Raw genomic sequence first — 27,717 nt, 5'->3', positions numbered from 1 at the left:
AGCTAAAGTAATTAATAAGAAAACGGATTGTCTAGTATGCTCCCCCTCCCCATTAAAGGAACTGATGGTAATACCAAGTCCACATAGCCACAGGGACTGTGCTGACTTTAAACGAAACTTCTGTCATCTCAAAAGATCAGAGAGACCCTATTGCCCTGCAGAATGCTTATCCTTCTTAGGAAGTCCTGACCATCACAAATACTATAATCAAACAGGATGGGGGGAGTGGTGTAAAAAATTAGATGTCAGAATAGAACCCAGAAAAATGGAAGCACCGGAAAGATATCGTATAGATTATAATCAAGATTATGAATGCTACAACAAAACAGATGGGGAGCATGATTTGGGAGAATTTAGGGGAAAGTGTGAGACCACATGGCACCTAAATAATGATATGTCTTGGAATGCAGATAATCCACGCAGAGCAGTTTATCAGGCGGCGGGATCGAGCACTGGAGTGATAGCTACTAGTGGAGGGCCTGGTGACCCTGGGGAATGTGAGAAGCAAACACTGGAAATGCCACTGATCTCTCCATATGAGGATCAATCGGTGGCAGTGGCAGATTTCTTTTGGATTTGTGGAGGACAAAGAATTAGAGCCACTTTGCCTAAAGGATGGAAGGGAATATGTGCTAGGGTACAAATGCTTCAGGAAGTGGATATATCAGAATGAGAGGTGGAAAAAACAACAAATCAGGACACCCAGGACAATAATAAAAGGGTAAAAAGAGCGTATGAACATGACCCCAATGTATACTTAGATGCAAAAGGTCAACCCAGAGGAATTCCAAATGAATATATGTCACGTACGTTGATGAACGGGACGGACCAAGGCGCAGCGTGATATGCCAACATGTTTATTAAACAAATAAACACAACGACAAAACAATGAACTAACGATACGTGACGTCCTAAGGTACACACAACAAACCTCACACGGAACAAGATCCCACAACCCACTAGTGCCAATAGGCTGCTAAGTATGGACCCCAATCAGAGACAACGAGCGACAGCTGCCTCTGATTGGGAACCACACCGGCCAACATAGATCTAGACATACTAGATCTCAACATAGAAAATACAACATAGAAAAACACAACAAGGAAAATACACACCCTGACTCAACATATAAGCGTCCTCTGAGTCAGGGCGTGACAATATAAGGCAAGAGATGAAATTAAAGCAGGATTTGAATCAATATTTGTCTGGATATCACCTAACAAAAACCTAGAATGGATCAATTATATTTATTATAATCAACAAAGGTTTATTAATTACACAGACTCTGCGTTAACAGCTCTGGGAGAGCAAGTACAGGCTACAAGTAGAATGACATGGCAGAATAGGCAAGCTTTAAACTGGCTGTTGGCAGAAAAAGGTGGAGTTTGTGTTATGTTTGGGGATGAATGTTGTACCTTCATTCCCAATAATACTGCTCCGGATGGTTTATTCACTGAAGCAATGACTAAGCTCAAAGGACTACGAAAAGAAGTTAAGGACAATGCTGGGCATGACGCTCACACTTGGGATTGGATGGACTTAACTTTGGGAAAGTGGGGAGCAATGTTTACAAAAATGGCAATCATGATAGGCATAGCACTTGTAGTAATGGGAACGGTCTTTTGTTGTGTACTGCCTTTGTTGAAATCACTTTTGATCCAAACCACAGTAAAGCAAATGACTGTACAGACAATTGTTAATAAGTCAACCAAAGAAATACACCCTGTTCAGGGAGCTCCAGGACAGTATGTTAATGAATATGGAAAGCCCTGTAATATTAAAGGAGGACCAATGGACTGCCCATTTGGGAATCCTGAATGTCTGTATGGTGTTGTCCCTGGGGGTGGATGGGCCTGTCATGGTTACAAAGTTCAACAGCAACAATTGGAGGTTAGCTTAGAGGGAAACCTTCCGGATTTGTACCCAGTACCCGACTGGGCTCCTTGTCCTCATCGGGATGGGTCAGACAATGAGGAAGATACATTGGTCTGAATATATATTCTTATAAAAATGTAACCACAGATGGCAAGGCTATGAATAAGTATATGCACATGCTTACACTCATTTTATGTTAACTTTTGTTTTATTGGTTGGGACTTAGAAAGTCTCAAAGGGGGGACTATATGGATGATTTTCTAGTACATATGTTGTAGAATTAAACACCTATATGCCTTAAATGCTTATGGATTGAGAACCAGTTGAAGGGTTAAAACAGAGCAGAGACATTTCTTTAGTGCAAACGCTGTGCTTTTGATAACTCCCTGCAGCTGGTCTGGGTATGTCAATGACATGTGATGGAGATACAACTCCTCGTGGTGGCTGTGTGGAGATTGGAGTAACAATGGAACTAGTGTTATCATTTGTTTGTGCTTATGACCTGACACATAGCCACATGCACATAATCTCAAGGGTCCTGGGAGGATGCTTTTTGGGATTGGCTTAAATGTATGTGGTTGAGAATGGCCCACTGGCTATAGGGTGAATGCACCAATTTGTGAGTCGCTCTGGATAAGAGCGTCTGCTAAATGACGTAAATGTGCCCTTGAGCAAGGCACTTAACCCTAATTGCTCCTGTAAGTCGCTCTGGATAAGAGCGTCTGCTAAATGACTAAAATGTAAATGTAAAATGTAAATGTAAGTATTAATTGATATGTTTTATAATGTGTTATGAAATGATGAAGGTAAAACAGAATGAACATGATTGATACTTTGTACTTCAGATGCATGTCTGGATAGTGAATATAGTCAATACAGAGTGTGATTGTTCTTTAACGTAGATATGTATATAATTTTTTGAGTCACGCCACTAATAAGAGACAGAAGCCCCACTTAGAGAAATGCACGTAGCCTCGTGAGTAGCCAACATGTGATACTGAAATATGTTATTCATTCACATAGAGAGGAGTAACTATGTATGTTGTATAAGCATGACTATGCATTTGTGTCTGTATAAAAGGAGAGCTCCGGGTCAGGGCAAGCAGTTGTTCCATGGAGCAAGCTCGGATTTGATACGCAATAATAAAGTCAAATTTTTGGATTCACAAGCTCCAGTTTCTAAAGAGATATTTTTGAGTTGACTACTTTTGAGTCAAATATTTCTACGACAGTTTCTGTGTGTGGCGTAAAGGTGTCCTAGAGTTTTGTTGTCTCTAGTTGCACAGGTGACATGCTGGTAAAAATGTGATTAAACGGATTTCAGTTTCCCTGCATTAAAATCACTGGCCACGAGATGCGCCGCCTCTGGATGTGCATTTTCTTGTTTTCTTATGGCCCTACGCAGCTCGTTGAGTGTGGTCTTAGTGCCAGCATTGGTTTGTGGTGGTAAATAGACCGCTACAAAAAATATAGATGAAAACTCTCTTGGTAAATAGTATGGTCTGCAGCTGGCTGTGTGTCGTTATTTCTTGAATTCAGGCCTGACTGCTTTCAGGCTGAACTGGGGAAAGGTTGTGGGTACCACTTCCGTGATTTTCGTTGAAAACATCACTTTCCCGTGTGGACCTATGCGGCCAGTGGAGTGCTAACGACATCCACATTAGCTAGCAACATTATAATTTAAATGCATTTAATCATAGCTAAATATGACGATGATCATTCGTAATTGCCAGCTATATTTTCCCAATCGTATACCTCCACATGTGTTGTTGTCGTTGTCGGTGCTTAGCATGTTTTTCAGCAAATGGAAAAGCTCATTATTGTGAATAAATTAGTGTAAGGGGTTAGAAGAAGTGAGGCTTGACTAGAGCAGGGGTGTTAACTTACCAATGTTGAGGACGTTTGACGCTTGACTAGTGTAGGGTTGATACTTGACTAGTGGAGGGGTGAGGGTTGAGGAGAAGGGGTGACACTTGACTAGTGCAGGGGTGAGGTCTGAGGAGGAGGAATGGCGGAGTTCCTAATATATGTATTCTGTACAACTGTGTATCATGCTCTGTGCTGATCACAGTGGTCAGGTGATTATGGCTGAGAAAAATATCCTGCTGTAGCCTGCTAAAAATCTCCTATGTTTTTTACTTTATTCTCAAAATAGAATTTCGATTTTATTCAGGAAATATTACGACTTTACTTTCGAAACATTGCGACTTTATTAAAAAATAATAATTTGGACTTTATTCTCAAAATATTTTCCACTTTATTCCCTAAATGTCAACTTTATTCTCTGAATTGTGATTTCATTTTCGAAACTTCAACTTCATTCTCGAAGTATTTCGAGTTTTTTTAAAGTACTATCTGTGCCAAAAAAATCTAAGTACAACCACTTTTTTTTTTCTTCACTTGGCCCTTATATTTCTCCATAATAGAGCACGGCAGATTGTAGTCCTAAACACCTGAAATGAGTTACCTCTGGTTTGTTCAGCCATTCCTATAGGGGAATTTAATGCCTAAAGAATGGGGTTTTGGGATAAAACACCGAAAATAAGGAATTGAGGTTTACACAGGCTTAGGAGATTCTGTTCTATGAGATAATATCAGTTTTGATTACATAAATGCTTAAAAAGTCTTTAAAAGTGACGTTAGCTGATTAAGATTATCTCATAGAACAAAACGTAAAAGGTCTCCTAAGCCTGTGTTTACCACAGACCGGTGTCGTCATTAGGCCACTTTTTTAGTCTGATATGAGTTTCACTTGCGCTATACAGTATAAAAATACAAATAAATCACAGAATAATTTGTATGAAAAAAATAAACAATACAATATACTGCGCTACGCAGTAGCAGGCACTGCAAGAAGCCACTGGAGTGACGCGGTGCCTGCTGTGATTGGTCGAGATTTCACAACGCAGTGGACCGTCACGTCCCTTGACCCCTCCGACACCCTCACAGCACTGGTTAGATGTAAACGTCATCACTCAGCAAAACGCCTGTCACTCAGTGAAGAGTGTGCAGCATAGCACAGAGCAAATATGGATTTTCTGAACTGGAGTGGCAAAAAAGCGAGCAGGTTGAGGCAGCAGTGAATGAAGTGGAGATGGCAGAACAGCCAGCAGCAGCAGCAGTTAGCCACATGTTTGTGCAGGGTTGGTCGTAGCTAACTAGCTAGTCTCCCTCAGTTTAAGAGTTGGCTAATGGTAATAAGCTAGTGTTAGTGATCAGCATCTTTAACCTATTGGGTGTAAGTCAGAGTTATTTAACAGTATATTTAGTGAATGGGCAAGCCAAGGATGTTGATATAAGTCATGATATTAGGAAAAGTGTTTATTTGATGGGTTTTCCTTTCTGCAGCTAGCTTGGCTGGCTAGCCACTTCAGTAGCTACTGGCTGGCTAGATAGCTGAGACTGCCTGTGTAAATGCAGCCATAGTCCTTTATTCCGGCTTCAGTACACTGGCAATGGTGGGCTGGGGAAGCTGAGACTCTTTGTGCTTATGACGATGGGCTTGTCCTGTCTGCGGTGAACGGCCAGCTGGATAAGACTGCCGAAAGTGGTGTTGGGCTTCTTAAACACCAACTGTTTGGTCCTCTTGCAGAAGATTTGCTGGTACTGCACGTCTCCTGGAAAGACATGGTTGTGGCCTTAGCATTTTACTATTTTTGTGGAAGGGACATAGGGCAACACGCTTTTGTTGGTAAAGGTATCAACCGAATGGGACAGGCTAGCGTATTGTTTAGGGACAATGAGGGGACATTGGGAGCTGCTTTTGAGAGGAAAAATCAGTTAACAAAGTGAATGGACTGGGGGGCTAAAGAAGGTGTGAAAAGTCTTAGGAAGGCAGTTCTTACACAGTATGAATTGTTGTGAATGGGAGATTGAGGAGAAATGGCACCTCAATCGCTCTCATACACAACACATTTAATGTGTAAGCACAACCCTGCACAACCAAAACCCCCTTCATCATCTCAAAGTACTGTCTGTAAATTTCCCAAAGCCAATTCACAGATAATTCTTGTCAATAGTAGCCCTTTGCATGGGAATCTTTGTATTGTGTTTTGAGAATCTGCCTAGAGAATAATCCCCTGTAGCTCAGTTGGTAGAGCATGGTGCTTGCAACGCCAGGGTTGTGGGTTCGTTTCCCACGGGGGGCCAGTATGAAAAATGTATGCACTAACTGTAAGTCGCTCTGGATAAGAGCGTCTGCTAAATGACTAAAATGTAAAATAATGAGGTGATTGTGTCATTACTGTTGTAGTCTTACTGGTTTCTGTCCCACAATCTTGTTGTGTTCCATAACCGTAAGGTGTGTCCACTCTCTCATGCTTGTGTACCCACAATGACCTTGCTTTGGGATATTTTTCAGCAGGGCATTGTGGAATGACTCCAGATACAGTGCATTCGGAAAGTATTCAGACCCGTTGACTTTTTCCACATTTTGTTACGTTACAGCCTTATTCTAAAATGTGTTAAATTATTATTTTTTCCTCACAATACCCCATAATGGCAAAGCGAAAACAGGTTTTTAATTTTATTAGCAAATGTATTAAAAATAAAGTATTCAGACCCTTTGCTATGAGACTTGAAATTGAGCTCAGGTGCATCCTTTTTCCATTGATCATCCTTGAGATGTTTCTACAACTTGATTGGAGTCCACCTGTATTCAATTCAATTGATTGGTCATGATTGTGAAAGGCACACACCTGTCTAAATAAGGTCCCACAGTTGACAGTGCACGTCAGAGCAAAAACCAAGCCATGAGGTTGAAAGGAATTGTCTGTTGAGCTCCAAGACACGATTGTGTCAAGGCACAGATCTGGGGAAGGTTACCAAAACATTTCTGCATCATTGAAGGTCCCCAAGAACACAGTGGCCTCCATCATTCTTAAATGGAAAAAGTTTAGAACCACCAAGACTCTTCCTAGAGCTGGCCGCCCGGCCAAACTGAGCAATCGGGGAGAAGGGCCTTGGTCAGCGAGGTGACCAAGAACCTGATGGTCACTCTGACAGAGCTCCAGAGTTCTTCTGTGGAGATGGGAGAACCTTCCAGAAGGACAACCATATCTACAGCACTTCACCAATCAGGCCTTTATTGTAGAGTGGCCAGACGGAAGCCAATCCTCAGTAAAAGTCACATGACAACCCGTTTGGAGTTTGCCAAAAGGCACCTAAAGACTCCCAGACCATGAGAAACAAGATTCTCTAGTCTGATCAAACCAAGATTGAACTCTTTGGCCTGAATGCCAAGCGTCACGTCTGGAGGAAACCTAGCACCATCCCTACGGTGAAGCATTGTGGTGGCAGCATCATGCTCTGAGGATGTTTTTCAGCTGCAGGGACTGGGAGACTAGTCAGGATCGAGGCAAAGATTGTCACGATCGTTGAAAGGAGTGGACCAATGCACAGCGTGGAATGCGAACATCTTTTATTTATATTTCACCACACCAACAAAAACAACAAAACGATACGTGAAGTCCTTGGTAACAAACACAAACCAACACGGAACAAGATCCCACAAACACAAATGCCCAAACGGCTGCCTAAGTATGGTTCCCAATCAGAGACAACAAGCAACAGCTGATTCTCGTTGCCTCTGATTGAGAACCACCCCGGCCAACATAGAAACACAATGAACTAGATCCTGAACATAGAAACACAAAACATAGACTCTACACACCCTGGCTCAACATAACAGAGTCCCCAGAGCCAGGGCGTGACAAAGATGAACAGAGCAAAGTACAGAGAGATCCACAATACTAACCTAACTGACAGAGTGAAAATAAGGAAGCCTGTACAGAATAAAAATATTCCAAAATATGCCTCCTGTTTGCAACAAGTCACTAAAGTTTCTAATTTGATCATTAATAATAAGAATAATTCGAGAGTGCTCTTATTGACCATTGATGGCCTGATAAATCCTACCCCCTCAAACATATATGAACTTTCCTCCACATCTAAATGTGATGACTTTGCGGCATATTTCAGAGATAAGATAACAAACATTAGGCTGTGTATCAGTCAAAAAAGACCTGATGAAAGATTGATGATACAGTGTGTGCCCTAGCCTACCACGCAAAGACACTATGGATTTATTTTCCCTGGTTGACACAGACTGGAAAGTGATATCACAACTTAAGCCTTCTACCTGCCTTCTCGATCATATCCTCACCACCTTCTTCAAAACAGTTTTTAATTGCATATCTGAAGAAGTGCAAGCTATTGTTAATCACTCCCTGTTCACAGGCACTTTCCCCACTGCACTAAAAATTGCTATGATGAAACCCCTTCTGAAGAAAAGTAAACTACATAGATTCTTCAGCTCATAGCCTTTTTCAGCCAATCTCCAACCTTCTATTGTTAAGCAATCTGGTTTTTAGCCCTCCACAACACAGAGACAGCCTTAGTTAAAGTTGTAAATTATCTTAGAGCCAACACAGATGCCAAACAGCTCTCTGTCCTTGTACTCTTGGATTTAAGGGCTACATTCGACACAGTTGACCATGATGTCCTTCTGGACAATTTAACCTTTGGTGAACATAACTCAGAGAAAATACATATCACATGTGGCATTCCACAAGGTTCAATATTGGGTCCGGTACTGTTCTGTTTATATACACTGCTCAATAAAATAAAGGGAACACTGAAATAACACATCCTAGATCTGAATGAATGAAATAATCTTATTAAATAATTTTTTCTTTACATAGTTGAATGTGCTGACAACAAAATCACACAAAAATGATCAATGGAAATCAAATGTATCAACCCATGGAGGTCTGGATTTGGAGTCACCCTTAAAATTAAAGTGGAAAACCACACTACAGGCTGATTCAACTTTGATGTAATGTCCTTAAAACAAGTCAAAATGAGGCTCAGTAGTGTGTGTGGCCTTCACGTGCCTGTATGACCTCCCTACAATGCCTGGGCATGCTCCTGATGAGGTGGCGGATGGTCTCCTGAGGGATCTCCTCCCAGACCTGGACTAAAGCATCCGCCAACTCCTGGACAGTCTGTGGTGCAACGTGGCCTTGGTGGACGGAGCGAGACATGATGTCCCAGATGTGCTCAATTGGATTCAGGTCTGGGGAACGGGCGGGCCAGTCCATAACATCAATGCCTTCCTCTTGCAGGAACTGCTGACACACTCCAGCCACATGAGGTCTAGCATTGTCTTGCATTAGGAGGAACCCAGGGCCAACCGCACCAGCATATGGTCTCACAAGGGGTCTGAGGATCTCATCTCGGTACCTAATGGCAGTCAGGCTACCTCTGGCGAGCACATGGATGGCTGTGCGACCCCCCAAAGAAATGCCACCCCACACCATGACTGACCCACCGCCAAACCGGTCATGCTGGAGGATGTTGCAGGCAGCAGAACGTTCTCCACCGCGTCTCCAGACTCTGTCACGTCTGTCACATGTGCTCAGTGTGAACCTGCTTTCATCTGTGAAGAGCACAGGGCGCCAGTGGCGAATTTGCCAATCTTGGTGTTCTCTGGCAAATGCCAAACGTCCTGCACAGTGTTGGGCTGTAAGCACAACCCCCACCTGTGGACGTTGGGCCCTCATACCACCCTCATGGAGTCTGTTTCTGACCGTTTGAGCAGACACATGCACATTTGTGGCCTGCTGGAGGTCATTTTGCAGGGCTCTGGCAGTGCTCCTCCTGCTCCTCCTTGCACGAATGCGGAGGTAGCAGTCCTGCTGCTGGGTTGTTGCCCTCCTACGGCCTCCTCCACGTCTCCTGATGTACTGGCCTGTCTCCTGGTAGCGCCTCCATGCTCTGGATACTACGCTGACAGACACAGCAAACCTTCTTGCCACAGCTCGCATTGATGTGCCATCCTGGATGAGCTGCACTACCTGAGCCACTTGTGTGGGTTGTAGACTCCGTCTCATGCTACCACTGGAGTGAAAGCACCGCCAGCATTCAAAAGTGACCAAAACATCAGCCAGGAAGCATAGGAACTGAGAAGTGGTCTGTGGTCACCACCTGCAAAACCAGTCCTTTATTGGGGGTGTCTTGCTAATTGCCTATAATTTCCACCTGTTGTCTATTCCATTTGCACAACAGCATGTGAAATTTATTGTCAATCAGTGTTGCTTCCTAAGTGGACAGTTTGATTTCACAGAAGTGTGATTGACTTGGAGTGACATTGTGTTGTTTAAGTGTTCCCTTTATTTTTTTGAACCCTTGGCAGCGTTATCGGAAAGCTCAGTATTGATTTTCACTGCTAAGCAGACGATACACAACTTTACATTTCTGTGTCACCATAGGATTTTAGCTACACGGATAAATTATTGGACTATATTAGTGATTTAAATACTCACAACTTCCTCCAGCTAAATCAAGACATGACGGAGGTATTTATTGTTGGAGCCAAAGCACAGAAACAGAATCTGGCCGCACATTTTAATTCACGGGCAATAAAGATAAAACACCAGGTAAAAAACGTAGGTGTTATTTTAGATTCTGAACTCAATTTCGAATAACTAATTAGGAATGTGACCAAATAGCTTTTTACCCCCTGAGGAACAAGGTGCGGCAGTTTCTCACTCAGACTGATACAGAGAGACTCATCCATGCTTTTATTACAAGCAGGTTTGACTACTGTAATGCGCTCCTGTCTAGTCTACCTAAGAAAGCCATTGGTCAACTGCAAAACAGACAGAATGCTGCAGCACGGGTACTGACCAAGATCAGACGAGGAGCACACATTACATCGGTTTTAAGGTCTCTGCACTGGCTGCCTGTGAGTTTTTGAATTAATTTTAAGATTATTCTATTGGTTTTAAATCATTCCACGATTGTGCACCCCAATACATGTCGGGCATGCTTTTAAGTTATTTACCCTGTAGGTCCCTCAGGTCCTCTGGCACTGGCCTTTTAACTATCCCAAAGCCTAGGACCAAGAGGCATGGAGAGGCAGCCTTTAGTTACTATGCCCCCCAGCCTCTGGAATAGCCTGCCAGAGAACCTGAGGGGGGCCAAAACTGTGGACATTTTTAAAAGAGATCTTAAAACACACCTTTTTAGCTTTGCTTTTCTTTAGGGTGCTTTTTAGTCCTTCAGTTTTTATTGTTATTCTTTTGTTTTTTATCTTCATGTTTGTTGTGTAGTTTTTATTTTCATAGTTTTTCATTGTTTTTTGTCCTGTGAAGCACATTGTGTTGCATTCCATGTCTGAAATGTACTGTATAAATTTGAAATTTGATTTGATGATAAAGTAATACTGCAAAAAAAAATGTGGCAAAGCAATTAACATTTTGTCCTGCATACATTGTTATAAAGTGTTATGTTTGGGGCAAATCCAATATAACACATTACTGAGTACCACTCTACATATTTTCAAGCATAATGGTGGCTGTATCATGTAATGGGTATGCTTGTAATCGTTAAGGACTGGGACGTTTTTCAGGATCAAAAAGAAATGGAGCTAAGAACAGGCAAAATCTTAGAGGAAAACGTGGTTCAGTATGCTTTCCACCAGACACTGGAAAATGAATTCACCTTTCAACAGGACAATAACCTAGAACACAAGGCCAAATCTACACTGGAGTTGTTTACCAAGAAGACTGTGAATGTTCCTGAGCGGCCGAGTTACAGTTTTGACTTAAAACTACTTGAAAATATTTGCCATGACCTGAAAATGGTTGTCTAGCAATGATCAACAACCAATTTGACAGAGCTTGAAGAATTTTGAAAAGATGACCTGTATATGACATGTCAGTGTCTGCTGTTGCAGGTGGGAAAGTGCAAATTACCTGAAAAAGATCTAATCTCTCAATGTTCTAATCTCTCAATGTTCATCTCAAAGTGCACCAAATACATACATAATGTTTGGGGTCTGGGTATCTGTGTTTTTATATAAATTATATTGATGACTACTTTTCAATGTTACTTTTGACCCCCCTAATTGCTTTGGGCTAATCCCAGAATTTCTTAAAATCCCAGAAATGCCGTTGCCAGAGACCTCATTTTCGGCGTTATCCATTTTACCAATGAACCATGGCGGAGTTAGTGTCTACAAAAAGACGCTATTGCTCTCTATACTCAAATAGGTAGGCTACTCCAACACTCAGGCCTTTTCTCGTTTGGGCAAAAGTCCAGCCTCTGTCCTCTCTCCTCCGTCCTCTTTCATCCATGACCCGGACGACAAGTGGTTGAGTGGTCGAGGAGGGTGTCAATTCGTTAGTAGGCAAACGGAAGACGGTCCTCCCCTCCTCAATAGTCTCCTTTTGACGAGGAAGCACAAGTGTACCCTACCATGGAAGAGTTGATATCTGCCACACCGCCTTTGATTGAGCTGTTGTTTTGTCGGAGGAGAAAAGCATGCACACATTTAAAGACAATATACTACTTATCCTTTTATCTATAAAATATCTTGCACAACTAACGTAATTTGTTTTATCACTTTACACATTTATTTTGCGATCCACCCTGTAAACGTAATTTACCTGATGACGCGCGAGTGGAGAAGGAGCTTCTCATTTCATACAAGCTCATTTTCATCACTCTCCACTGCGCCTCTCCTTGAGAACCTTTGACATTTTTCAAAAGAAGGCGAGAGAGGATGGAGAGAGGACGCAGGAGTTGAGCAAATCGAATTGAGAAAAGGCCTCAGATGCCATTTACCAATGCAGCATTTATGTCAGAGGTGAAACAAAAGGGATCATTGCCATTCTCTTGATTATCGTGTGAATGGGGGCGCCTTCAAGCGGATCACTTTTGTCATTTCGGGGGCCATCGGTCACCGCCTTCCAAATTGTGTTGCATTATGGGGATAAAAATTGTCAGACTTACGCCTACATGACAACTGCATGAACTTTATAAAAAACATGTGATCAAAGGTCATGAAGTTTTGACTGCAAGTTTCTGCAGTTGCTCTACATCAACTTCATCCTACAGCCAGAACCTGCATTGTGGGAGGCTCAATTGTCAACCAATCATTAGGGTGCTTCTGTTTGACCCACGTGAGCCTGACAAAGACGTGATGAAACAGGAACAAACTTTGCCTTGATTCATGTATAGACTTCAATGTACAAATTAATGTGATATTTGACGCTCTCTCACCAACTAAATTGATAGTACATTGTACACACATACACTCCTGACCAGTTTATTAGGTACATCCATCTAGTACTGGTTCGGACCCTCTTTGTCTCCAGAACAGCCTGAGTTTTTCGGGGCATGGTTTCTACAAGTCGGAAATGTTCCACAGGGATGTTGGTCCATGCTGACGTAATGGCATCACGTTGCTGCAGATTGGACAGTGGTACACCACTGCCACCAGCCTGTACTGTTGACACCAGGTAGGATGGGTCCATGGACTCATGCTGCATAAGCCAAATCCTGACTCTACCATCAGCATGACGCAACAGGAACTGGGATTCGTCGGACCATGCAATGTTTTTCCACTCCTCAATTGTCCAGTGTCCACTGGAGTCACTTCTTGTTGTTTTTAGCTGATAGGAGTGGAACCTGGTGTGGTCTTCTGCTGCAGTAGCCCCACGATGCCGTTCTGCACACCACTGTTGTACTGCGCTGTTATTTGTCTGTTTGTGGCCTGCCTGTTACCTTGCACGATTCTTGCCATTCTCCTTCGACCCCTCTCATCAACAAGCTGTTTTCGCCCACAGGACTGCCACTGACTGGATGTTTTTTGTTTGTCACACTATTCTCTGGAAACCCTAGACACTGTCGTGCGTGAAAAGCCCAGGAGCGCAGCCTTTTCTGAGATACTGGATCCGGTGTGCCTGGCACCGACAATCATACCACGCTCAAAGTCTTGGTCACTAATTTGCCCATTCTAACATTCAATCGAACAGTAACTGAATGCCTCGATGTCTGTCTGCATGCTTTATATAGCAAGCCACGGCCACGTGACTCACTGTCTGTAGGAGTGATCAATTTTCGTGAACACCTAATAAAATGGCCGGTGAGTGTGTGATATGAGGGTTGGAGACATGTTTATTTTGACATTACAAAGAAAAACGTTTATAAACAATGGCAACACTGCAATGTTGCATTGAGCCTTGCTGTTGGAAAACCACGTAAGTTTCCGACTTTAGCTGTCGCAGATGCACCTCCCCCAACTTTACTCCTCGACTTTCGTCTGCAGTCGGTTGCTTAAACCTTACGACTCAAATGAGCCCTGGGACTACTTCTTTCCTACATGAGTATTCCAGGGAAAATAAATGAATGGGAGTAAAAAAAAAAGTAAACATTTTCTTTAGGAATGTAGCTAGTTGAGTAAAACTAAAAGTAGTTAAGAGTATAAATACTCAAGTAAAGTACAGATACCCCCCAAAACAAAAGTATTTGTCTTTACTTTATCCCTCTGTTCTTGACCAAGGATACAGCGCAAAATGACTACAGTTCCCATGAGCGCTCTGGTGCTGCTTCCGCCAGATGTTTCAGCCAATGACGATGCAGCCTGCATGTCACATGAACTTGTTTGGGTTTCCGCTAGTTACCACAGCCACAGAGTAAACATTGGCTATATCGTAAACATTTATGAAAACAAAAAAAACATTTTTTGGTCTTAATTTAAGGTTAGGCATAAGGTTAGCAGTGTGGCTAGGATCAAGGTTATGTTTAAAATCACATTTTAAGAAGATAAATTGTAGAAATAGGCAGGGTTTATGACTTTGTGTCTGTGGTAATTAGTGACGACCACTTCTTTGTTTACGAAATTTGAAATATCCACCAAAGCCATGTTTTTTTTTTTTTTGACAGATTTTGAACTGAGTGACATGATTCAGCAGAAGATAGCTAGCTACAACGTGTAGAAATAATACTATCATGTGGGTATTTTGTCTCAAATTGTCTTGAGCAGCTGAAAGACAAACCACACAGACAACCAGTAGAGTAGGTTTAAATGTAATTTTATTAAACATTCTGGCTCATAAGGAATATTTCCACGATTTTGCACACAATGTCTCAGGTTGTATATATCAAATCAAATCAAATGTTATTTGTCACATGCGCAAAATACAACAGGTGTAGACCTTACAGTGAAATGCTTACTTACAAGCCCTTAACCAACAATGCAGTTTAAGAAAGAATACCAAAAACAAATCACCAAAAAATACAAATAGTCTGGGCAGCCATTTGATTAGATGTTCAGGAGTCTTATGGCTTGGGGGTAGAAGCTGTTTAGAAGCCTCTTGGACCTAGACTTGGCGCTTCGTTACCGCTTGCCGTGCAGTAGCAGAGAGAACAATCTGACTAGAGTGGCTTGAGTCTGACAATAGGGGTCCTGGATGGCAGGAAGCTTGCCCCCAGTGATGTACTGGGACGTACGCACTACCCTCTGTAGTGCCTTGCGGTCGGAGGCTGAGCAGTTGCCATACCAGGTAGTGATGCAACCAGTCAGGATGCTCTCGATGGTGCAGCTGTAGACCCTTTTGAGGATCTGAGGACCCATGCCAAATCTTTTCAGTCTCCATAGGGGTAATAGGTTTTGTCATGCCCTCTTCGCGACTGTCTTGGTGTGGTTGGACCATGTTAGTTTGTTGGTGATGTGGACACGAAGGAACTTGAAGCTCTCAACCTGCTCCAATACTGCCCTGTCAATGAGAATGAAGGCGTGCTCGGTCCTCTTCTTTTTCCTGTAGTCCACAATAATCTCCTTTGTCTTGATCACGTTGAGGGAGAGGTTGTTGTCCTGGCACCACACGGCCAGGTCTCAGACCTCCTCCCTATACCAATTAATTGTATATTGCAGCCTGATTAATCCGACTACTAGCTAGCTAACTATATTATTTGTCATTGATATTTACATTGTCGACTCTTTAGTAGCGAGATAAACACTGTCCTTCCTATCAAATTAATAAATGTTGTATTAATTGACTTGTTCATTTTCCACAATAATTATTCTCATTGGCTGAAAATAAGTTTGATTTTGACGTTTCACTGTCACCTGCCAGGTTGGTGTCATAGCTATCGTTGATTTCCATTTCTTTGTCTTTGGTTTGCATATATTTCTACCTTGAATGCATTGCCATTGAACACAATATGTCTGTGTACCTGACACTACCATTGTCAATACATTTTTACTTGGGAAATTGTGCTTCACTTACATATGAAAATAACATTGTAAAATAATTCCCCCTTGTTTAAAGCTCAAGAGGCGATGAAGATGATGACGAGGTCTTTGTGGGGCCTGTCCGTCACAAGGGAAGGTGCATGTCGTGTCGTTCGGTCTGGAGACCATTGTCAAGGAAAGCGTTAGCCGTGGGTCTTCAATGGGGGAGTGGCCCAGCTGGAGTCCTTTGGCTGGGGACAAGTTTGAGGAAATCTGCAAGGAAGCCCACCTACTAGCCAGTCAACTAGTAATCAACCAGCAGCACCCAGATGTAGGCGAAACCAATGGTAACCTCACAGTGAGTAAGGAGGAACCGAAAGAGGACTTTGTGCTGGATGCTGGAGCCAAACTGGGCATGTTCAGCAAGCCAGTTGACGCTGTGCTCAGCCCTATCAAAAGGGAGACCTTCTGTGTCCAGGACCGTCCGTTGAAGCAGCTCCCTCCTGCTATTCAGCAGCGGCTTTTAAGGGCTGGTGGGGTTTCTAACTCCACTAAGAGACGTGTTAGCACCTCCAGCCCTGTGAGAGCAGGGACTACAACTCAGCCCAAGATGGTGCTCAGAGGCAGGGAATGCCTGCAACACCAGGGTGCTACCTAGCAAACAACAACCAGCAGCCCGAGTAGCGACCATGAAGACAGCCCTGCATACTGCCAAGACTAGACCACCTGCTGAGAGGACCACCATGCTGCCTCCGCCAAGCAAAGTATGGGCACTAGGGATCTTAGAAGATATCTAGCCAGTAGCCAAATATAGCACATTTTTATTATCTAGGTTAAGGTCAAATCAATATAGGAGAAAGTTTTCTCATCCTATGTAGTTTGTTTGTTTCAGGGTAACTTGGGATTGAGGCGTAGCCCCGGGTGGTCGTAACTCCAGCAGAGCAGCCTCCAGTGAGGACCTCCTCTCTGACACAGCCAGCGTTGCCTCCGACATCAGCGACACCTCACTCAACTCCAGTCTGCAGGGGAAGAGGACCCTCGTACCCCCTAGCAAGGTAACACGGAGGGATTTGCTAATATAATCAAGAAACTGATGTTTATACAGGATCCTTCATTCATATGTATGACACTTCAGATCAGATGATAAAAGATGTGAATGCCGTCTGATAAAATGGCAGATGTTGAAACATGAATGTCCTGTTCAGATTTTAGGTGAACTCAAAACGTCCCTCAACTCCAGCATGAGTGGCCTTAATGGCCGCCTGCCCACCGGCATGAGCCGACCTGCCACCAAGACCCTCAGGTCCACCCTCATCGGCCGAGCTCCGGAGCCGCCCTCCACCACAGTAGCACGCCGCTCCATCTCAGCCCAGGGAAGGAAACCTTCAGAGCCAGATCAGTCTAAACCGGTTCAGGCCACCCCTATGAAGAGTGTTGAACCGGCGGCCACAGCCACCCCCTTATACCAGAACCCAGCCAAGAGGGACATGGAGAGAATGTCCTCTGTGCCCAACATCCCCACCTCAACTTCAGTGAAGACGGAGCACGTCATCAGGGGCAACCCCAAACTCAAGGCGTTCATTGCTCCAACCCCAACTAGTCAGTTCAAGATGAGGTCGGAAGGTGAGGATTGGTCAACTGTTGGCTAACAATGAGCAGCTTCTACAGATCGCTGGCTTGTCTTACTGTATGTACATGGAAAGGCTCAGAATTGTTTGCTCGCAAAAAATGTAAACGTATTTATCTCTGTCTTTCCTACAAAGTGGTTTCATCCCCTGATGCCCCTCAGATCATGAAGCCAACTAGATCGTTGTCTGCTTGCAGTGTGGAAAGGTACTGAAATTGGGATGTACATTTTTATCCTAAGCATCTGGAGTGGGAAATTGTACAACATTGAAGTTGATTAGAATACCAAAGCTGTGTTAATCTTCCTAATCTAGCCCACACTGTACAAATATGATTCAGGGGTGAATTGAAATTGACGAAAAACAACTGCCAACGTATACTTAATAAAAATGAATGCAATGATCCTTTCAATTATTTGTTCATTTCATTTTACAAAAAATTAAGAGTCAATTCAACTTAATATGTTGCTAAAATGTATTTTAAGTGATTTAATTTACTGAATGTAATATTTATATCTACTTAATAATTACATTTCTTGCAACAACTTGCCACGTGGTTCTGTTTTTAGAGGATTGTGGGTAATTCAACACTTTTATACTTTATGATTATTTTACCCAATGTTGTATGCATGTTTGAAGAAAGAAAACGATATTTCTATACTAGTATTAAGCAGCTTGTTGTACCATGAGGTGTAATGGATCATGATGAACGAATATCAAAACCGTCAAGCAAATTTACGTTCAAGACCACCCATTCCCACCATCCCCACTCTTAATGACTGAGACAAATGTAGTGTCTGACAATGCTTGCAATTGTATGGCCATTTACTGCTGGTGGATTGAGCACTGAGCTCAACAATGCCTGCCAAAGTGGGTTAAAATTGCAAATGATCAAATATACATTCAACAATATTATACATTAAGTGTTTGTGAAACACTAATATGTTGGGTTTACTAAATATTTGAATCATCAACTTATTTAACCATATTATCAGTAAATCCAACAATTGTATGGCTATTATGAATTCCCTGGACTTACTTTATTTGTCAATTCAAACAACTTATTCAAATTTTTGTCAAAAACATAGGGAATTACATCTACTCAATAATATTGTGGCATATCAAGAAGCTGATTAAACAGCATGACCTTACACACGGGCACCTTGTGCTGGGGACAATAAAAGGCCATTCTAAAATGTGCTGTTTTGTCACACTACACAATGCCACAGATGTCTAAAGTTTTGAGAGAGCGTGCAATTGGCATGCTGACTGCAGGAATGTCCACCAGAGCTGTCGCCAGAGAATTTAATGTTAATTTCTCTACCATAAGCCGCCTCCAATGTCGTTTTAGAGAATTTGGCAGTACGTCCAACTGGCCTCACAACTGCAGACCACGTGTATGGCGTTGTGTGGGCAAGCAGTTTGCTGATGTCAACGTTGTGAACAGAGTGCCCCATGGTGGCGGTGGGGTTATGGTATGGGCAGGCATAAGCTATGGACAACGAACACAATTGCATTTTATCGATGGCAATTTGAATGCACAGAAATACCGTGATGAGATCCGAAGGCCCTTTTATTATTTTTTCTTTTTTTTTTTACATCTGTGACCAACAGATGCATATCTGTATTCCCAGTCATGTGAAATCCATAGATTAGGGCCTAATTTATTTATTTCAATTGACTGATTTCCTCATATGAACTGTAACTCAGTAAAAAAATTGAAATTGTTTCATGTTGCGTTTATATTTTTTGGTTCGGTATAGATTCAATACTTCATTTTTTACAGTGCATTAGCATTGAACATGCCCCATCTTCTATCCAACAGTATCCCCCACAAACCAGCGCTTCCAGCTCTAGAGCTTCTCCAAACACCCTCTCCTGGCAGTGCAGCCCAAGATGAGACGCCCATATGCCCAGCCCACCCCTGTGAACTGGAGGATCTCTGGTATAATAATAATAATAATAATATAATAATATGCCATTTAGCAGACGCTTTTATCCAAAGCGACTTACAGTCATGTGTGCATACATTTTTACGTATGGGTGGTCCCGGGGATCAAACCTACTACCCTGGCGTTACAAGCGCCATGCTCTACCAATTGAGCTACAGAGGACCACCCCGAAGAGCGTGTCGTGGCCAGGCAGGCCCTCCCTGAGCATTCCTCCATCTGCAGGGCCAGCCACCGGAGGTGAGAATGCAGCTGCCGTACTTGGACCACTACATTGGACTCTGCCTAAAGGGGCCAAGCTAATAGTCTTGCTTGCCATAAGTGACATACTGAACCAGGGTTAGGTGTTATAATATAAATAGGCACATTAGCTGTCAGTGGCATTTTTGTTGCTAGATTATGTTTAAACCGTGTGAATTTTGAAAGGAAAAAGCTTGAATGGAATGGCTAGTCAACATGAACAATGACGAGTCAATTAACACAAAGAACCCTACTAGGGTTATTTAACCCCTCCGCAATTTGAAATGAAAGTGAGACAGAGACTGAGAGAGACTGTGACGGAGAATGTGACGGAGAATGTGACAGAGACTGCAGAGACAGCCAGGGTAGAGAAGAATTTTGCAGCTAATGCTAATGGGCCACAGAAACGGCAAGCGCAATACAGAGAAGAATGGAAGGGAGAATTTAGATGGCTTCACGTGAAGGAAAAGTAGTAGATGGTGTGTCAGGGACACGTATGTTTAGCTCTTTATGTGAGAAGTGTGGGGAAAATAATTCATTCACCATTGGCTGCGCAACATATCAGAAAAGTGCATTACAATGCCACACAGAGCAGAGTGACCACTGGGATGCAGTGTTACTTCAGAACTTACAAAATGAAATTTGAGTAACATTGGAAGAGGCAGAAAAGCAAACAAACGACTCCAAAACTGTGTGACTGTATACTGTATGGCAAAAGAGGACATACCAGACAGCAAGTTTCCAGTGTTGAAAGAGTTGCATAAAGAAAAGGGCTGCCCTTCCCTTCAGTCAGGTACCTCCTACACACATCACTCCAGCGTTGCGTAAATGCAGAACGCCATAGGTCAAACACTGACTGAGAAGGACATACCGGAAATAGAACGTAGTCCGTATGTTGGAATAATCATATACGAGTCTGTGACAGTTGCAGTCGAGAAGAAACTTGTGATGTTCGTGAGGTACAGTATGTGCATGAGGGCCAGGCGATGACTGTGTTCTTAGCAAATGTAATGATACCGCATGGAGATGCCGAAACAATCACAAATGCCATTCTAGCAACATTTGAATCAAAGGGTATTGATTTTAAGAATGTGGTGGGCCTGGGCAGTGACAGTGCAAGTGTCATGACTGTAAAACGCACAGGGGTGGGTCATAGTCTGCGGGAGAGAAACCCATACCTGCTCCAAGTGCACTGTGGCCTCCGCATCAAGTGGCGCAGAGAAAATTGCTTGATACAAAGACACCGCAAACAACATATAGAAGTACCTTGAGTATGCGGCCAGTCGTTACTCAAGACTCCGCAAACTCAATACCACTATAGACAACAACGATAAAATCAGCCTGAAGCAACTGAGTGCTGTGAGGTGGCTGTCCCTATCCAGAGCGGTCAAGGGAATCCACTCCAATTGATCTACAAAGATATTCTACCAACTGATGTCCTGCAGCAGGAATTCACCCTGGTAAAATATGTTTATGCTAAAATGTTTTTGTTTAAAAGGCAAATTGGTGCATTCTCTGTTCTCTCTTTCCCATGTGCCTCACACACACAAACAAAGACACACACAGCACAGTTTCAACAATTCCCGTTGTAATTGTTACATCAACATATAGCAATACACATTTTTTGTTTAATGAGCAATTGATGTTTAATAATGTGACGAATACGTGTTTAATACATGGTTTTGTGCACACACACACACACACACACACACACACACACACAGCCTCCATCCCCTTCCATTGGAGCACAGTTTCCACAGTCCGCGTTGTAATTGTTACATCATTTATTAAATGCAGTGATGGCTTCTTGCAATAACAACCCCTTTTTCTTCCCCAGGTGAAACATGTATTAAAACACCAGGGCTACAGAACAATGGCAGAAGCATGCAGGGCTCTCATTCAAGAGTTTGCAGACGTGTTCCCAGCGCACGCTCAGCTCTCTTGTGGTCCTCCCCTTGTCCAGTGTTCCTGCTGAAAGGGGATTAACCTGCCAGAACTGAATTCTGACGAAGAAATTGTCCTGCATAGGCAATGGTCACTTAGACATTAATGACCATTTCGATGGGAGCACCGGAGTCCCGAAAATTTTATTTTGCTAGGGCACGCGCCATTTTTGACCAGGGTGCCGAAGGAAGAAAATAGAGCGCAACTGAGGGAGGTGTGCGCACATTTGCGCAAAATGTATGTCGCCAATGTAATCTGTCAGTTTTCACAGTAGGCTAGTTCGTTTGCTAAAGTTCGAACCAGAATTCGATGTATTTGTCACGTGGTTACAATGAATAATGTAAAAGAATAATCAAATAATGTATGTAGTTCTGTTCTTGTCTATTAATGTTCTGTATTATGTCATGTTTCATGTGGACCCCAGAAAGAGTAGCTGCTGCTTTTGCAACAGCTAATGGGGATCCTAATAAAATACCAAATCCTATTCATAATGAATTAATCGGATGCGTGTTGAGTGCTTGTCATTTTTCCAACGCACCTATAGCGTTCTTATTTCATCAACTCTATCGAGTACAAGCATATTGAGGCTAAAATATCCCTCAGATTAATTATTATTATAATGACATAGGAGTTTTCACATTGTACCCTCTTGAACTGACCTGTATTTCCCTGCATTCTAGAACACTGAGTATGTATTTATTATCAGTTTGTTTAATTAGAACGCAGGTGAAATCTGATAAAACGCAGATTGTTTAGGGTCTGTGTTTTGAAGATGCAGACTTTTGAAAGCTAATGGGACCCCTGGGGATGTGCATCTTTCCCTTTCAATGTGATTCCATTCAGATCTAGATACATGGGCTCTGATACGATACAGGAACGATATGTTTTATTTTGAAACTATCGTTTGATTCGGTTTGATTAGAGGAACGATGCGATTGGGTTCGATGCCTAATGATCCAATGCACTCATATTTGTTGTGTAAATACATACATTTTACATTCTAAATTAAAATCCGTAACAGATGGAGCTCATGAGCTGGGTCTCTGATTTTTATTTTTTTCTTGTGTGTAAAATCAAATCAAATCAAATTGTATTGGCCACATGCGCCGAATACAACAGGTGCAGACATTACAGTGAAACGCTTACTTACAGCCCTTAACCAACAGTGCATTTATTTTTAATAAAAAAGTAGAATAAAACAACAAAAAAGTGTTGAGAAAAAAAGAGCCGAAGTAAAATAAAATGGCCCCGAGTGGCGCAGTGGTCTAAGGCACTGCAGCGCAGTGCTAGCTGTGCCACTAGAGATCCTGGTTCGTATCCAGGCTCTGTCGTAACCGGCCGCGACCGGGAGACCCATGGGGCGGCGCACAATTGGCCCAGCGTCGTCCAGGGTAGGGGAGGGAATGGCCGGCAGGGGTGTAGCTCAGTTGGTAGAGCATGGCGTTTGCAACGCCAGGGTTGTGGGTTTGATTCCCACGGGGGACCAGTATAAAAAAATAATGTATGCACTCACTAACTGTAAGTCGCTCTGGATAAGAGCGTCTGCTAAAATGACTAAAATGAAAATGAAAATAACAGTAGGGAGGCTATATATACAGGGGGTACCGGTGCAGAGTCAATGTGCGGGGGCACCGGCTAGTTGAGGTAGTTGAAGTAATATGTACATGTGGGTAGAGTTAAAGTGACTAAATGGTGTATGTAAGACATTAGGGAGAATGGGCATATACCACCCCACTATCAGATTAGGAGGAGCAATCTGACTTTTTGTCCCCCGCTTTTGATCTGAAATCACCATCACCCACTAATTAGTCATTTTTGCAGATTAAAAGTGTTTGAGCTAGTAATATATTTATCTTTAAAAAAGTAGATATGACATGGCTAATGAATATATATAGCACCATTTTGGATTTCAGCCCTGTCTCAAAATCTAATAGTTTTGATGGTGAACATGAACAATCGAAATATAATGTAAGGCCTAATCAGCAGGTAGGCTATAGCAGGATGAGACTCGTCTCCTTTAGCTTAGTTTTATTCTAGTAAAACTGTCACGAGTTGCTAAGCCAGAACCCAGAAGCAGACCAGGACAAGGTAAGTTGAAACGAAGGTGAGTGTTTATTACAAATTCAAGAGTGATGCTGAATAATCCAGGGAACAGAGCGGGCGGCGTTGATTAGTTGTTGGGGGTGCAGTGGTTGATCCCATCCTGGGTCGGCAGCCGCCGACCACCAGGCAGAGGTTGGATGAAGGTTCCGGACGGGTGACTGCAGATGGAACAAAACGGGGGTAAGTAAGCAACAAACCAACAAGGTGCAAAAACAACAAAACTAACGCTAGGCTCTAAGACTGATACTCTGGTAAACCTACTGTTCATGGCTAACGATCCGGCAGGGAATGGATGTTAGGCCAGAGCCTAAGAAGGGTGATGATCAGGACCAGGTGTGCAGATTGCTGATGGGATGCAGGTGCGGAAATCAAGAGAGCTCCCGGAGCGTTCCCGAACCCTCGGGAAACTGGAGATCACGAACAGAAAAACTAGTCACCAGACAGGACCCGACTCAGACTGCCGGGATCGTTACAGTACCCCCTCCGACGAACGCCACCGGGCGGACTCCCGGAGCGCCAGGATGGAGGCGGTAGAAGTCACTGATGAGGTCAGCATGTAGGACCTGTCGCCGCGGAATCCAACTCCTCTCTTCAGGACCATACCCCTCCCAGTCCACGAGATACTGGAAACCCCGGCCCCGCCGTCTGGAATCCATGATGCGACGCACCGTGTAGGCAGGACCACCTCCGATCATCCGAGGAGGAGGAGGAGGAGGCGGAGGAGGCAACAGAGGACTGAGGAAAACAGGCTTGAGGCAGGAGACATGAAAGGTGGGATGGACTCTGAGCGTCCTCGGGAGTTTGAGTCGAACTGCCACCGGATTGATCACCTTCTCCACCACAAACGGACCAATGAACTTCGGTAACAACTTCCTAGACTCAGTCCGTAACGGAAGATCCCGTGTGGCCAACCAGACCCTATCTCCGATGGAATAGGTGGGAGCGGGGATCCGGCGACGATTCGCCTGGAGCTGATACCGGTCCGAAACTCTAAGAGTGCCTTTCTGGCCCGATGCCAGGTCCGGTGGCAACGACGAATATGGGCCTGAACAGAAGGCACTGAGAGCTCCTTCTCCTGAGAAGGGAACAGGGGAGGTTGGTAGCCATACAGGCACTGGAAGGGAGACATCCCAGTGGCAGATGTAGGGAGAGTATTGTGGGCATACTCAACCCAAGGCAACTGAGAGACCCAGGAGGTGGGGTTGGAAGAGACCAGGCAGCGTAGCGTGGATTCCATCTTCTGGTTGGCTCTCTCCGCCTGACCATTGGATTGGGGGTGAAAACCAGATGTGAGACTGACTGTAGCTCCAATGGCCAAACAGAAGGACTTCCAGACAGCAGAGGTAAACTGAGGGCCACGGTCGGAAACGATATCACTGGGCAAACCGTGGACCCTGAAAACCTCCCTAACCAGGATCTCGGACGTCTCCGAGGCAGAGGGAAGCTTGGCAATTGGCACAAAGTGGGCGAACTTGCTGAATCTGTCCACGATAGTCAGAACGACCGTGTTCCCCTCAGAAGCGGGCAACCCAGTGACGGAAGTCCAGGGCCAGATGCGACCATGGTCGCCGGGGAATAGGAAGGGGGTGAAGTAGTCCAGAGCTGGGCCGATTGGTACTCTTATTCTGCGCACACACTGGACAGGCAGCAACAAAACCCCGAGTATCCTCGGCCATGGCAGGCCACCAAAAACGTCTGCGAAGAAACGCCATTGTCCGAGCCACGCCAGGGTGACAAGCCATCTTGCTGGCGTGGGACCATTTGAGGACAGCAGGAAGAACCGACTCAGGCACAAACAACCGACCCGGGTGGACCGTTACCGGGACCGGGCTGAGTCCGAAGGGCCGCCAGCACCTCCTCCTCAATCTTCCACATAACTGCTCCCACGACGCAGTTCCGGGGGAGAATTGTCTCGGTCTTGGACCCACTCTCCTCCGTCTTGGAGAACATCCGGGACAAGGCGTCCGCCTTGCCGTTCTTAGATCCAGGTCGGAACGTCAGGGAAAACTTGAATCGTCCGAAAAACAACGCCCACCTGGCCTGACGGGAGTTGAGACGTTTAGCCGATTGCACGTAAGCAAGATTCTTGTGGTCAGTCCAGACAATAAACGGTTGCTCCGCCCCCTCCAACCAGTGGCGCCACTCCTCCAAGGCAAGTTTCACCGCGAGAAGCTCCCGGTTACCCACATCGTAATTCCTCTCCGCAGGCGAAAGGCGGCGAGTAGTAGGCGCAGGGATGGAGTTTACTGTCCGTGGAGCATCGCTGCGACAGGATGGCGCCAACTCCCACATCAGACGCGTCCCACTTCAACGACGAACTGACGGGCCGTGTCGGTTGAGAGAGAATCGGTGCGTTGGTGAATCGCCTCTTCAAATCCAGAAACGCTCGATCCGCCTCCGGATTCCACTTGAAGGTCCTGATACTGGAAGTCAAGGCAGTTAACGGAGCGGCCACACGGCTGTAATCCCGGATGAATCTGCGGTAGAAATTCGCAAACCCCAAAAATCTCTGGAGCTGCAATCTCGTACCGGGCTGGGCCCATTCCAGAACCGCTCTAACCTTCTCCTGGTCCATCCTAATCTCTCCCCTGGAGATGATGTACCCGAGAAAGGATGTCGTGTGGGCGTGAAACTCGCACTTCTCGGCCTTCACGAACAGGCGATTCTCCAACAATCGCTGCAGAACCTGCCGGACATGCTGGACGTGGTCGGGAAGGTTCCTTCGAGAAGATCAGAATGTCATCCAGGTAAACAAACACAAAGAGACCGATCATATCTCTCAGGACGTCGTTCACCATACTCTGGAATACCGCTGGAGCATTGGTCAGTCCAAACGGCATCACCTGATACTCGAAGTGACCCATCGGTGTATTGAAACCCGTCAACCACTCGTCCCCCTCTCTGATCCGGACCATGTGATACGCATTGCGTAGGTCTAGCTTGGTGAACACCGTAGCACCCTGTAAGGAGTCGAAGGCAGAACTCATCAAGGGCAGGGGATACTTGTTCTTGACCGTGATGTCATTCAACCCCCGATAATCAATACACGGTCGAAGAGAGCCATCCTTCTTACCCACAAAGAAGAATCCTGCCCCCAGGGGTGATGACGAGGGACGAACGAGACCAGCAGCTAGGGACTCCTTGATGTAGGTCTCCAAAGCCTCACGTTCAGGTCGGGAGATACTGTATAACCTTCCCTTGGGGTAGACAGCTCCAGGGAACAGGTTGATGGCACAATCATATGGTCGGTGGGGAGGGAGTGACAGAGCCTTCTGCTTACTGAACACTTCCCCCAAATCGTGATATGTCTCGGGAACCAGGGACAAATCTGGGGGGTTTAGCCTCAATCACCTGACTGGGAACCGAATGGGGGCAGGCAGTCTTGAGACAGTTAGCATGACAATCAAGGCTCCAACTCGTTACCTTGCCCGTCACCCAATCGAACGTGGGATTGTGTTCCTTCAGCCAGGGGTATCCAAGGACCAGAGGAACATGGGAAGACGGCAGAATGAAGAATGAAATCATCTCAGAATGATTCCCCGACAACCGCATCTTAACCGGTTCAGTCCTCATCGTGATACGTGCCAGACTACTGCCGTTCAGAGTGGTAGCTTCAATGGCTTCCCGGCAATTGCTCCTTGGAAAGCCCCAGCTGTTCCACCAACTCGGCATCTAGAAAGCTTCCATCGGCACCTGAATCGATAAAAGCGTTAATCGCTAAGCTCTGATTCCTGTTCATAAGGGTAGCCGGGAAACGGGTCTGACAGAGGTATTGAGAGGTCGAAACTGGCTGCGCTAAAAGTCCTCCCAACTTTAGCGAGCCGCGCAGTTTGACGACCCGACTGGAACCTGAGAAGCTGATCGGTTGGACGGAACCCATTGCTTCTCCCTCCTTCGCTCTCGGACTCGATTATCCACCCGAATAGACAAGGCTACCAAGCTGTCCAGGTCACTAGGC

The sequence above is a fragment of the Coregonus clupeaformis genome, chromosome 19 (genome assembly GCF_020615455.1).
Source record: "Coregonus clupeaformis isolate EN_2021a chromosome 19, ASM2061545v1, whole genome shotgun sequence".
In the NCBI taxonomy this organism is placed as follows: Eukaryota; Metazoa; Chordata; class Actinopteri; order Salmoniformes; family Salmonidae; genus Coregonus; species Coregonus clupeaformis.
The sequence above is the reverse complement of the archived record's forward strand: the minus strand, read 5'-3'. Positions refer to the sequence as shown.